The sequence below is a fragment of the Rhinatrema bivittatum genome, chromosome 1 (genome assembly GCF_901001135.1).
Source record: "Rhinatrema bivittatum chromosome 1, aRhiBiv1.1, whole genome shotgun sequence".
NCBI lineage: Eukaryota > Metazoa > Chordata > Amphibia > Gymnophiona > Rhinatrematidae > Rhinatrema > Rhinatrema bivittatum.
In genome coordinates this window covers 825,533,670-825,546,118 of record NC_042615.1, presented here as the reverse complement: position 1 = coordinate 825,546,118, position 12,449 = coordinate 825,533,670, and the positions used below count along the sequence as shown (strand labels likewise).

The 12,449-nt window shown below is 49.3% G+C and overlaps 1 long non-coding RNA gene across 2 annotated transcripts in view; it reads left to right on the top strand.

The window, feature by feature from the left end:
- Positions 1-12,449, top strand: part of LOC115079104 — a 61,709-nt gene that overhangs the window by 32,828 nt on the left and 16,432 nt on the right. For both annotated transcript variants that reach the window (XR_003853192.1, XR_003853193.1), the window contains one exon: positions 9,570-9,602. This is a non-coding gene — a long non-coding RNA (uncharacterized LOC115079104). The remainder of the gene's footprint in view (positions 1-9,569; positions 9,603-12,449) is intronic.

The window sequence follows — 12,449 nt, the reverse complement described above, 5'->3', positions numbered from 1 at the left end:
GCCGGAAGACAGGCATAAATATGATTCATTTTGTTTTGGTCTTGGTGCTCCGGTATCACTTCCTAGGTTCGGGTCACCGAGCTTGCAGAGTACCAGGGGGAGCCTTGATCGCAGCTCTCTGGAGGGGCCGGAAGACAGGCATAAATATGATTCATTTTTGTTTTGGTCTTGGTGCTCCGGTATCACTTCCTAGGTTCGGGTCACCGAGCTTGCAGAGTACCAGGGGGAGCCTTGATCGCAGCTCTCTGGAGGGGCCGAAAGACAGGCATAAATATGATTCATTTTTGTTTTGGTCTTGGTGCTCCGGTATCACTTTCAAGGATCGGGTCACTGAGCTTGCAGAGTTCCAGGGGCAGCCTTGATCGCAGCTCTCTGGAGGGGCTGGAAGACAGGCATAAATATGATTCATTTTTTTGTTTTGGTCTTGGTGCTACGGTCTCACTTCCTAGGATCGGGTCACCGAGCTTGCAGAGCTCCAGGGGGAGCCTTGATCGCAGCTCTCTGGAGGGGCTGGAAGACAGGCATAAATATGATTCATTTTGTTTTGGTCTTGGTGCTAGGGTATCACTTCCTAGGATCGGGTCACCGAGCTTGCAGAGTACCAGGGGCAGCCTTGATCGCAGCTCTCTGGAGGGGCTGGAAGACAGGCATAAATATGATTCATTGTTTTGTTTTGGTCTTGGTGCTACGGTATCACTTCCTAGGATCGGGTCACCGAGCTTGCAGAGTTCCAGGGGCAGCCTTGATCGCAGCTCTCTGGAGGGGCCGGAAGACAGGCATAAATATGATTAATTTTTGTTTTGGTCTTGGTGCTCCGGTATCACTTTCCAGGATCGGGTCACCGAGCTTGCAGAGTTCCAGGGGCAGCCTTGATCGCAGCTCTCTGGAGGGGCCGGAAGACAGACATAAATATGATTCATTTTGTTTTGGTCTTGGTGCTACGGTATCACTTCCTAGGATCGGGTCACCGAGCTTGCAGAGCTTCAGGAGGAGCCTTGATCGCAGCTCTCTGGAGGGGCCGGAAGACAGACATAAATATGATTCATTTTGTTTTGGTCTTGGTGCTCCGGTATCACTTCCTAGGTTCGGGTCACCGAGCTTGCAGAGCTCCAGGGGGAGCCTTGATCGCAGCTCTCTGGAGGGGCCGGAAGACAGACATAAATATGATTCATTTTGTTTTGGTCTTGGTGCTCCGGTATCACTTCCTAGGATCGGGTCACCGAGCTTGCAGGGCTCCAGGGGGAGCCTTGATCGCAGCTCTCTGGAGGGGCCGGAAGACAGACATAAATATGATTCATTTTGTTTTGGTCTTGGTGCTCCGGTATCACTTCCTAGGTTCGGGTCACCGAGCTTGCAGAGCTCCAGGGGGAGCCTTGATCGCAGCTCTCTGGAGGGGCCGGAAGACAGACATAAATATGATTCATTTTTGTTTTGGTCTTGGTGCTCCGGTATCACTTTCCAGGATCGGGTCACCGAGCTTGCAGAGTTCCAGGGGGAGCCTTGATCGCAGCTCTCTGGAGGGGCCGGAAGACAGGCATAAATATGATTCATTTTGTTTTGGTCTTGGTGCTCCGGTATCACTTCCTAGGTTCGGGTCACCGAGCTTGCAGAGTACCAGGGGGAGCCTTGATCGCAGCTCTCTGGAGGGGCCGGAAGACAGGCATAAATATGATTCATTTTTGTTTTGGTCTTGGTGCTACGGTATCACTTCCTAGGATCCGGTCACCGAGCTTGCAGAGTTCCAGGGGGAGCCTTGATTGCAGCTCTCTGGAGGGGCCGGAAGACAGGCATAAATATGATTCATTTTTTTGTTTTGGTCTTGGTGCTACGGTCTCACTTCCTAGGATCGGGTCACCGAGCTTGCAGAGCTCCAGGGGCAGCCTTGATCGCAGCTCTCTGGAGGGGCTGGAAGACAGGCATAAATATGATTCATTTTGTTTTGGTCTTGGTGCTACGGTATCACTTCCTAGGATCGGGTCACCAAGCTTGCAGAGTACCAGGGGGAGCCTTGATCGCAGCTCTCTGGAGGGGCCGGAAGACAGGCATAAATATGATTTATTTTTGTTTTGGTCTTGGTGCTACGGTCTCACTTCCTAGGATCGGGTCACCGAGCTTGCAGAGCTCCAGGGGGAGCCTTGATCGCAGCTCTCTGGAGGGGCCGGAAGACAGGCATAAATATGTTTCATTTTTGTTTTGGTCTTGGTGCTCCGGTATCACTTCCTAGGATCGGGTCACCGAGCTTGCAGAGCTCCAGGGGGAGCCTTGATCGCAGCTCTCTGGAGGGGCCGGAAGAGAGGCATAAATATGTTTCATTTTTGTTTTGATCTTGGTGCTCCGGTATCACTTCCTAGGATCGGGTCACCGAGCTTGCAGAGCTCCAGGGGGAGCCTTGATCGCAGCTCTCTGGAGGGGCCGGAAGCCAGGCATAAATATGTTTCATTTTTGTTTTGGTCTTGGTGCTCCGGTATCACTTCCTAGGATCGGGTCTCCGAGCTTGCAGAGCTCCAGGAGGAACCTTGATCGCAGCTCTCTGGAGGGGCCGGAAGACAGACATAAATATGATTCATTTTGTTTTGGTCTTGGTGCTACGGTATCACTTCCTAGGATTGGGTCACCGAGCTTGCAGAGCTCCAGGGGGAGCCTTGATCGCAGCTCTCTGGAGGGGCCGGAAGCCAGGCATAAATATGTTTCATTTTTGTTTTGGTCTTGGTGCTCCGGTATCACTTCCTAGGATCGGGTCACCGAGCTTGCAGAGCTCCAGGAGGAACCTTGATCGCAGCTCTCTGGAGGGGCCGGAAGACAGGCATAAATATGATTCATTTTGTTTTGGTCTTGGTGCTACGGTATCACTTCCTAGGATTGGGTCACCGAGCTTGCAGAGCTCCAGGGGGAGCCTTGATCGCAGCTCTCTGGAGGGGCCGGAAGCCAGGGATGCTTGCTTTTTCCCTGTTTGAAATCCCTTGGAACAGGTTGTAAATGTTTCACACACACAATCTCTTCATCTTCCTCCTGGCAGCTTTTAGATGTTTTTTTTTTTTACAAGCACATCAAAATAAAGGACGGGCACAGAGCGGGCTTTGAACGCAAACCCAGAGACAGATTGGATTTCTCTGCAAACCCTCTCCAATCTTCCCTGGAAATAGATCTCCTCACCTCTGCGAAGCGAAGCCAGGAATGAGGCTGCAGCCTTTCTTTGTTCCAAACGTACATAAAATATTTCTTCCTTTTAAGAAATGATAAAATAAAAAATAAAAAAAAACCCCTAAAATTGAGTTAAAACAGCGTTAGACAAACCGGTGTTGTTTCATAATGTAAGTAAGATTGCAATGCACTCGCATTTCTTTTCCTTTCTAATTTTGGCCGCTGGCATTACTGTGTTATAACCTTTCAACTTTTTTTTCTTTTGTCTCTCTGGATTGTGTCATCAGGGTGATAGAGAGTACCAGCTTGTCAGGCTGTCTTAAGAGGTTGCTCAGTTATCATTTTAGCTGCCACACTGTTAAGCTGCATTTCAGACGTTCAGAGCTTGCCTTGGCAACAGGTCTCCAGTCACACCTTCCAGTCATGCGTTCTGTTCCTGTTCCAAGTACCTGCTCCAGTTCCAGCTCCTGTCCCTCCTTACCTTCGGACGGACCTCCTTGGCTTCGACCTCGTGCTCAGACCTGGCCTTGTCTCCAGCCGTCTGCCTCCTCTCTTCTGAACCCAGACTTCGGATCTTGCCTCTCCCTTCTGGGACCCTCCGTCTATGCTGCTTCCTGGCCCCCCGTCTCTGGGCACTCCCTCCGGGATCAACCATGTGGAGGCCCACCTCAGTCCCGCTGGCCCCCCAGTACCACAAAGGCTCAACCTGCGGGGAATGAGGGCGAAGCCCCAGTTGGCCTCTGCTTCCCGCTTGGCCTCGCCTCCCTGGATGATCACACTGAAGTCTTGCATTGTCAACATTTACTCTCTATGCAAGCTCCAAATAGCCCAGAGAACAGGTTATTTGTAGAAACACACAGTTGTTGTATAAAAGAAGAATCACTAGCACAGCCCAGGCTGGAACCAGAGTCTTTAGAGTGGAAAAACGAATGCTCTCGCCGTCTGATCTGCCTCGGTCTCAGTTAGAGGCAAGACCTTTAAACCCCATGGAAAGACTTTTCTTTCCAGTCGTAGGTCTCGGGTTTTGGTGTGGATCCGTTATTGTTCCCTGGCCCGTGCATATTTTCTGCCCTAACAAATGAAGCACGGGAGTGACTAGGATAAGATCCCGGTATACAAAGCTGAGAGGAGGAAGCGGTCCAGTTCACCGGTCTCTCTCTCTCTCTCTCTCTCTCAATACAGCCTGACAATCCAGAGAGAGAGAGAGAAAAAAAAGTTAAGGTTACAACATGGCAATATCACCCACCATAATTAGAATGGAAACAAAATATGCAAGGGCATCGCAGTCTTACTTACTGTATGAAACAGCACTGACATGTCTAAGCAGGTTTTAACTCAATTTTAGGTTTTTTCAATCTTTTCATTTTATGTATGTTTGGGATAAAGGAAGGCTGCAGCCTCGTTCCTGGCTTGGCTGGGGGGGGGGATCTCTTTCTGGGAGAGAAGAGAGGAGATGGAGTGGAGAGACTACATTCCCCAGCATTTCTCACGTCATCAGCCCAGTTTGTCCCGGGGGGGGGGGGGGGGAAAGGTTTGCAGATAAAACTAACCTGTCTCTGCCTTTGTGTTTGTGCCCAAAGCCTGCTCTGTGGCATCGTTTATTTTGGTGGGCACAAAAAAAAAACGTGGAAAGGATGAAGAGATCGTGTGCCTGAAACATTTATAGCAGGTACTAAGGGATTTCAAACAACAGTAAGTGTGTCCTGCGATGAAAGCTCCCCCATGTAACTCTGCAAGCTGTGTGAAGCGATTCACTCGTACTAAGGTAAGAAAACATCAATCTGATTTATGCCTGTCTTTTTTTTTTTTCATTTCTTAAAAAATGAGAATTTTATATAAGTTTTCAAATAAAATGCAATAAAACATTGCACGTAGCGAATTATTAGTTTAGAAATGCAGAGAACACGTTTTAAATATTTAGATTAGGACCATCATACCACCCCACGGACGCTGAATCATTTGCATTCAGTATTTTCACCGCAGAACTGAATTTCAGTGGTGAAAATACTGAATGCAAATGATTCAGCGTCCGTGGGGTGGTATGATGGTCCTAATCTAAATATTTAAAACGTGTTCTCTGCATTTCTAAACTCCCAATTCACTATTTACAACGTTTTTATTATTATTTCGTTTGCATATGATTTTTGGACGGTTTCAGTGTAAGTTTTTCAAATGTCCCCAGGTTTTAAAATGGCGAATGGCTTTCAATACATTACTTTGCCGATAAGGCCTTGCGCCGACGTGCGTGGCGGGCCCGCCCAGCTCCCCATCCCTGCTCCTCCGGTCTTCCGGCCGCGTGAGCGAAGGGGGAGGGCAACGCACGCACATCAGGCCCGTCATTGGCCAGGATAACGGCGCCCGGTGATGATGTCACCGGCTAAATAAAATTGGCCGGCCTGCACACAACGGCCCCTTTTCCCTTCCCAGCTGCTGCAATTGAAGGCAGCACCAAATCAATCCTAGCAGCTGGCGCAAACCATTCATGCCAGCGAGCACCTCACCCCATGAGGCTGGTTTCTGTTTATTACAATATCTTCATTCCAATGGCTGGCATGCGCCTGATTTTACATCTGGCCGTCGAGGCCATTTCATTACAGATTTCCATCAAAGAGTAGTTAAATCACAAGCAGATTGTGAAAAACTGCAGGAAGACCTTGTGAGACTGGAAAATTGGGCATCCAAATGGCAGATGAAATTTAATGTGGATAAGTGCAAGGTGATGCATATAGGGAAAAATAACCCATGCTATAATTACACAATGTAGGGTCCATAATAGGTGCTACAACCCAAGAAAGAGATCTAGGCGTCATAGTGGATAACACATTGAAATTGTCGGTTCATTGTGCTGCGGCAGTCAAAAAAGCAAACAGAATATTGGGAATTATTAGAAAGGGAATGGTGAATAAAATGGAAAATGTTATAATGCTCCATGGTGAGACTGCATCTTGAATACTGTGTACAATTCTGGTCGCCGCATCTCAAAAAAGATATAATTGCGATGGAGAAGGTACAGAGAAGGGCTACCAAAATGATAAGGGAAATGGAACAGCTCCCCTATGAGGAAAGAGTAAAGAGGTTAGGACTTTTCAGCTTGGAGAAGAGATGGCTGAGGGGGGATATGATAGAGGTGTTTAAAATCATGAGAGGTCTAGAACGGGTAGATGTGAATTGGTTATTTACTCTTTCAGATAATAGAAAGACTAGGGGGCACTGCATGAAGTTAGCATGTGGCACATTTAAAACTAATCAGAGATAGTTATTTTTTACTCAATGCACAATTAAACTCTGGAATTTGTTGCGAGGATATGGTTAGTGCAGTTAGTATAGCTGTGTTTAAACAAGGATTGGATAAGTTCTTGGAGGAGAAGTCCATTACCTGCTATTAATTAAGTTGACTTAGGGAATATCCACTGCTATTAATTGCATCAGTAGCATGGGATCTTCTTAGTGTTTGGGTAATTACCAGGTTCTTGTGGCCTGGTTTTGGCCTCTGTTGGAAACAGGATGCTGGGCTTGATGGACCTTTGGTCTGACCCAGTATGGCATGTTCTTATCTTCTTATGTTCTTATGTAATTTTGACACCGCAAAAAAACCCCCAAAAAAACACAAAGGGAGGGATTTCGTACCCCGTTGTGGGGGGATTACACAATCTGTGGCGGCAGACTTCTGAACATCCAGACTGTAATACACAAGGGTGCCCTAGCCAGCGCAGTTAGCATGTGCTGCGGACCCTTTCATTAGAGAAGCAGAGGGCTTGATTCCGCCCCTGCTCCCCCTCCGAGACTGTTCCCATACCCCATGACTTACCGAGCACCCTGGTTTGCACGACACTCCTGTCTCATGTCCCCACAGAACCCTCCAGATGAAGAAGCCGCCACAGCACCGCCAGCCGAGATGACTGCACAGCCACATGAGAGACCACGTCCTAGCACACCAGGTCCACCCTGCGATGGATCCAGTTCCGTGGGCTTTACGGCACAACCATTACCTATAAGATGGAATGCTACATGGCCAGGACCAGTGATTAGCTTTCCCCACAAGGTTCCTACTGGCCCACCATGCCATCCTGGGCCTCTAACCAGCATTACCCTCTGATGATTCCAAATTATTCGGGTGTGCAGATGGCATTTAGCCATCCAAACACATGGTGCCCAAACCCATATTCCGGCAGCACGTCCTACGTTGAGGCACCACATCCATGGGGAACCTGGCTTTACAAGCCTGCTAGTCAGGTCAATGCACTCAGGAGTCTATAGCCCAGAGTTCTGGCATGCCTCTTGTCAGTACACGTAGGTCGTATGATTATGCAATGGTTCTGGCTCCCCTTACTCAGGAAATGCAGCCTATAACAGCAGTGAATCTTGCAAGTTCCAATGGTACATCGCACAATATGCATAAAGCAGAATGCACGATCACAACGTCCACACCATCTTACGACCTTGCAGTCGGCCTGGTGAGTCCAAGGGTGCAATTGCAGGTGAAGCAGCTGGGATTGCATGCAAAAAAATCCAGGCACAGATAAGAGCAAGAGAGCTAGGAAGGGGGGCAAGAGAAAGAGGAAATCCAAGCCGAAGGCTCTCAGTTCATCATCAAAGCACTCGTCGTCCAAATCATTATTGTACGAGTTCCAAGGAGAGACCGACAAAACAGCGGAACCATCATGACTGCCCCCCAGCACTGACGTCTCTATCTCATCTATTGGAGAGTGTCCCCAAGTCTCTTTAAAAGAAGATAAAAAAGCAGACCTATATTGATATCTTTAGAATTATGGAGGGCCGAAGGCAAGGAGGAAACATGAACATTAGAACATAAGAAATTGCCACGTTGGGTCAGACCAAGGGTCCATCAAGCCCAGCATCCTGTTTCCAACAGAGGCCAAACCAGGCCACAAAAATCTGGCAATTACCCAAACACCAAGAAGATCCCATACTACTGATGCAATTAATAGCAGTGGCTATTCCCTAAGTAAACTAAAGACTAAAACTGTGAAGGATTTCAAAGGGGCATGGCTAGAGGATGGGAATGAAGAGAAGAGCCATGGGGGTGGATTTCTGGAGTCAAGGCTACTACATGGTGATTAGGGATGTGAATCGTATTTTGACGATTTAAAACAATCATCAGATATATTTTAAATCGTCAAAAATCGTTAAGAGTCGCGATACAATAGAAATTCCCCCGATTTATCATGAAAAATTGTAAATCGGGGGAGGGCGGGGAAAACCGGCACACCAAAAAAAACCCTAAACCCACCCCGACCCTATAAAACGAATCCCTTCCACTACCCTCCCGAACCCCCCCAAAACTTTTTACGAGTACCTGGTGGTCCAGTGGGGGCGCGGGGACCGATCTCCCGCACTCGGTCCATCGGCGCCACTTTGGCTGCCACTCAAAAATGGCGCCGATGGCCCGATAAAAAAAAAACCCACCCGACCCTTTAAAAACGACCCCTTAGCTTCCCCCACCCTCCTGATCCCCCAAAAACATACCTGGTGGTCTAGTGGTGGTCCCGGGAGCGATCTCCCGTTCTCAGGCTGTCGGCTGCCACTCATAAAGATGGCGCCGATGGCCCTTTGCCCTTACCATATGACAGGGTATCCGTGCCATTGGCCGTTCCCTGTCACATGGTAGGAGCACTGGCTGGCCGGCGCCATCTTTAAAGATGGCCGCCGGTGAGTAGTAAGGGGAAGCTACAAATTCTGTTCTATTGAGTTGTCATTAACCAAACATGGCACCTCCCCTTTTACCTGTGATGTAATTTCTGGTGATATTATCCAAGAAAGATCCCCTCCTTTCAGCTGTGAAGTCATACAAGATGGCTATCCCAGGGCACACAAGATGGCTGCCCCATAAGCCAAAAGCAGCATGGCTTGGGCAGAGCTAGGCTAAATGACAGCAAAGAGGAGGGACTAAGGTGGGGATTGGGGTGGAGCTTAACCATGATTTGAAAGCTGATTTGATGAGAGGGGACCAGTGGACAGGGCTTAAACTGGAAGTGAAAATATTTGGCTGAGGGGTGTGAAAAGGGTTGAGGCTTAAACCAGAAGTGGGTGTGTCCACCTGGCACCATAAAGTATTGCCGAGATGTGTAACCTATAACTACTCATGAGCCTTCTTTCACAATTACCCCAGTATTTTCCCCTATTTCATAATTCCTCACCCATGCTGCACTCCTCAACATATCTAGCATAGTCACTGCAGGGGCAGTCCTAGGCCATGGCCATGCACTGGGGCTCCTTCTCGGACCCTGCAATGATGGACCCCAAATCAGTGCAGCAGGGGTCACTTGATCACCAGGACTTCTCCCCCCCAGGGTCTGTTAATGCTTCCTCTGGAGCTTCCCTAAACCCAAACAAAATGGAGAGCAGAAGACTCATCTCTGCTGGCACAAGCTCTAGGTTTTAATCACTTCTGTTTCTATTTCTTTCAGGAAAGATATAAGGAATCTTTTAATAACGCTAAGGTAAGAACAATTTACTAAATGACAAATAATTTCACAAAATGTTGTATATTTTAAAACTAATTTTGTACATTGCATATAATAAATGTGTTTGGATCAGTGACTCCGAATTATACAGACACCATTAGATATAAATCCCAACTCCGCCCCGTGGAAAACTTCTCTCTAGCAGGTCGATACAGTAAGGCCGCCTTAGAAAGAGTGCGGCAGTGCCGGGCGCACCCTCGTTCGCCGCACGCACAGTCCTGCTCACATGCCGCTCGATACTCTATTTAAATTGCTTGCAAATGCAAGCCACGTCTGCGAAGCGTTAGGAGAAGCGTTAGGCCCGCGCAACCCATTTTACTGGATAGAGCGCCTATACAGTATCCTGGGTGCGCTGGTGCCTGTCATTTCAAATGACATTTGAAATGACAGGCCCCAGGAAGTGGATGGTTCCCCCCCTCCCGAAGCAAGGCGCAGGGCGAAAATTAAAACAAAAGGGAATAAAGTGTAAAAAAAGTAAACTTACTGGCGGGAGTTGGCGGGCGCGCGTTCGAGACGGGAGCGAGTTCATCGAGGCGGGAGCCGGCGGGCACGCGTGCTGTCATCGAGGCGGGAGCCAGCGGGCGGGTGGGTGCGCGTTCATCCAGGCAGCAGCGGGAGCCGGCGGGAGCGCGCGTTCATCCAGGCGGCGGCGGCAGGAGCCGGCGGGTGCGCGTTCATCCAGGCGGCGGCGGGAACCGGCGGGCGCGCGTTCATCCAGGCGGCGGCGGGAGCCGGCGGGCGCACGTTCATCCAGGCGTTCATCCAGGCGGCGGCGGCGGAAGCCAGTGGGCACGCGTTCATCCAGGCAGCGGCGGGAGCCAGCGGGCGGGCGGGCGTGCGTTCATCCAGGCGGAGGGAGCCGGTGGCGAAAGTGGCCTCCAGCAGCCCCCGTCAGCAGTGAATGAATGCACGCCTGTGTACGCCCGTGCAATTTCGGCGCTCAAGGCGTGACGTCACGACGTTTGACGTCATGGCATGTGACGTCGGCGTTCTCTAATGCCCTGCCTTGAGCGCCGAAATTGCACGGGCGTACACAGGCGTGCATTCATTCACTGCTGACGGGGGCTGCTGGAGACCGCTTTCGCCGCCGGCTCCTTCCGCCTGGATGAACGCACGCCCGCCGGCTCCCGCCACCGCCTGGATGAACGCGCGCCCGCCGGCTCCCGCCACCGCCGCCTGGATGAACGTGCGCCCGCCGGCTCCCGCCTCGATGACCGCACACCCGCCCGCCCGCGTGGAGATGGGGGATTCGGAAAGTGACATCCAAGGTATTTATACCCATTTTAGGTTTTTAGGTTTTCTTTTGTGGAAAGGTTTGCCATCTACCGTTAACCCTTGCCTCTAACGCAGGGGTAGGGGTAGGCGGTAAATTAGCAGGTTAAATGCGGGGCAAAATGGCAGGGTAAAATAGCGATAGTCGGGGCGCGCGTTACTGTATGGGAGGGAATAGCTAATTCGCTCGTTTACATCTAATATACATGCCGCGTGCGGAAGGGGTTACCCGGGGATTTAAAGAGGCGGTAAGAGTAGGTTAAAGGGGATTGTGTATCGCAGGAAGGGCTAACGCGGCCGGAAAGTGAGTAGAAAGCAGGTTAGGAGCGGGGTAACCGCGGCCGCACTTTACTGTATTGAGCTGTAGGTTGGATAAACTGGCATTCATGTTTACACAAACTGAGCCCCAGGCTATTTTAGTACAGACATTTACTAGAGATGTGAATCGTGTGATCGATCGTCTTAACGATCGATTTCGGCTGGGAGGGGGAGGGAATCGGATCGTCGCAGTTTGGGTTTTTTAAATATCGTGTAAATCGTGTAAATCGAAAACAGGCACACTAAAACATCCCTAAAACCCACCCCGACCCTTTAAAATAAATCCCCCACCCTCCCGAACCCCCCCCAAATGCCTTAAATTACCTGGGGTCCAGAGGAAGGGTCCCGGTGTGATCTTTTACTCTCGGACCTCCGTGCATTGTAGAAATGGCGCCGGTGCTACCTTTGACCCCGACGTCAGGAGCGTAGGAGATCGCTCCCGGACCCCCGCTGGACCCCCAGGGACATTTGGCCAGCTTGGGGGGGCCTCCTGACCCCAACAAGACTTGCCAAAAGTCCATCGGGGGTCCAGGAGCGATCTCCTACGCTCCTGACGTCGGGGGACAAAAAAACAAAATGGCGCCGGCGCTACCTTTGACCTGTCATATGACAGGGCAAAGTTAGCGCCGGCGCCATTTCTACAATGCACGGAGGTCCGAGAGTAAAAGATCACACCGGGACCCTTCCTCTGGACCCCAGGTAATTTAAGGCATTTTGGGGGGGTTCGGGAGGTGGGGGATTTATTTTAAAGGGTCGGGGTGGGTTTTAGGGTTGTTTTATTGTGCCGGTTTTAAGTAACATAGTCAAAAAAAAAGAAAATCATGGGATTATAAATTGCAGATAACACGCTGTAGTGCTGTTTCATACTTTGCAGCAGTTCTTTGGAATGCGTTGCCTTTGGCACTGCATGGGAGAAGGATATCAAAGTTTTTAGGAAACAGATGAAGGCTTTATATTTTATTGAGGCATCTGGAAGTAATGGTTTTATGATTTTATATTTTGTTTTATGTTGTTTTGCTATAATTAACTGATTCTAAGGGTTAATACTGTACTCCACACTGAACAAACTGGAAGCTGCAGATAATAAGACTTAAAATAAATAAATAAAAATAAACCTGGATCCTATATGTCACCCCTTTCTATCCTTTTAATTTTTTTTTTTATACCGAAGTTCATGGCAAATGTCACATATATATATATATATATATATATATATATATATGTGGCATTGGC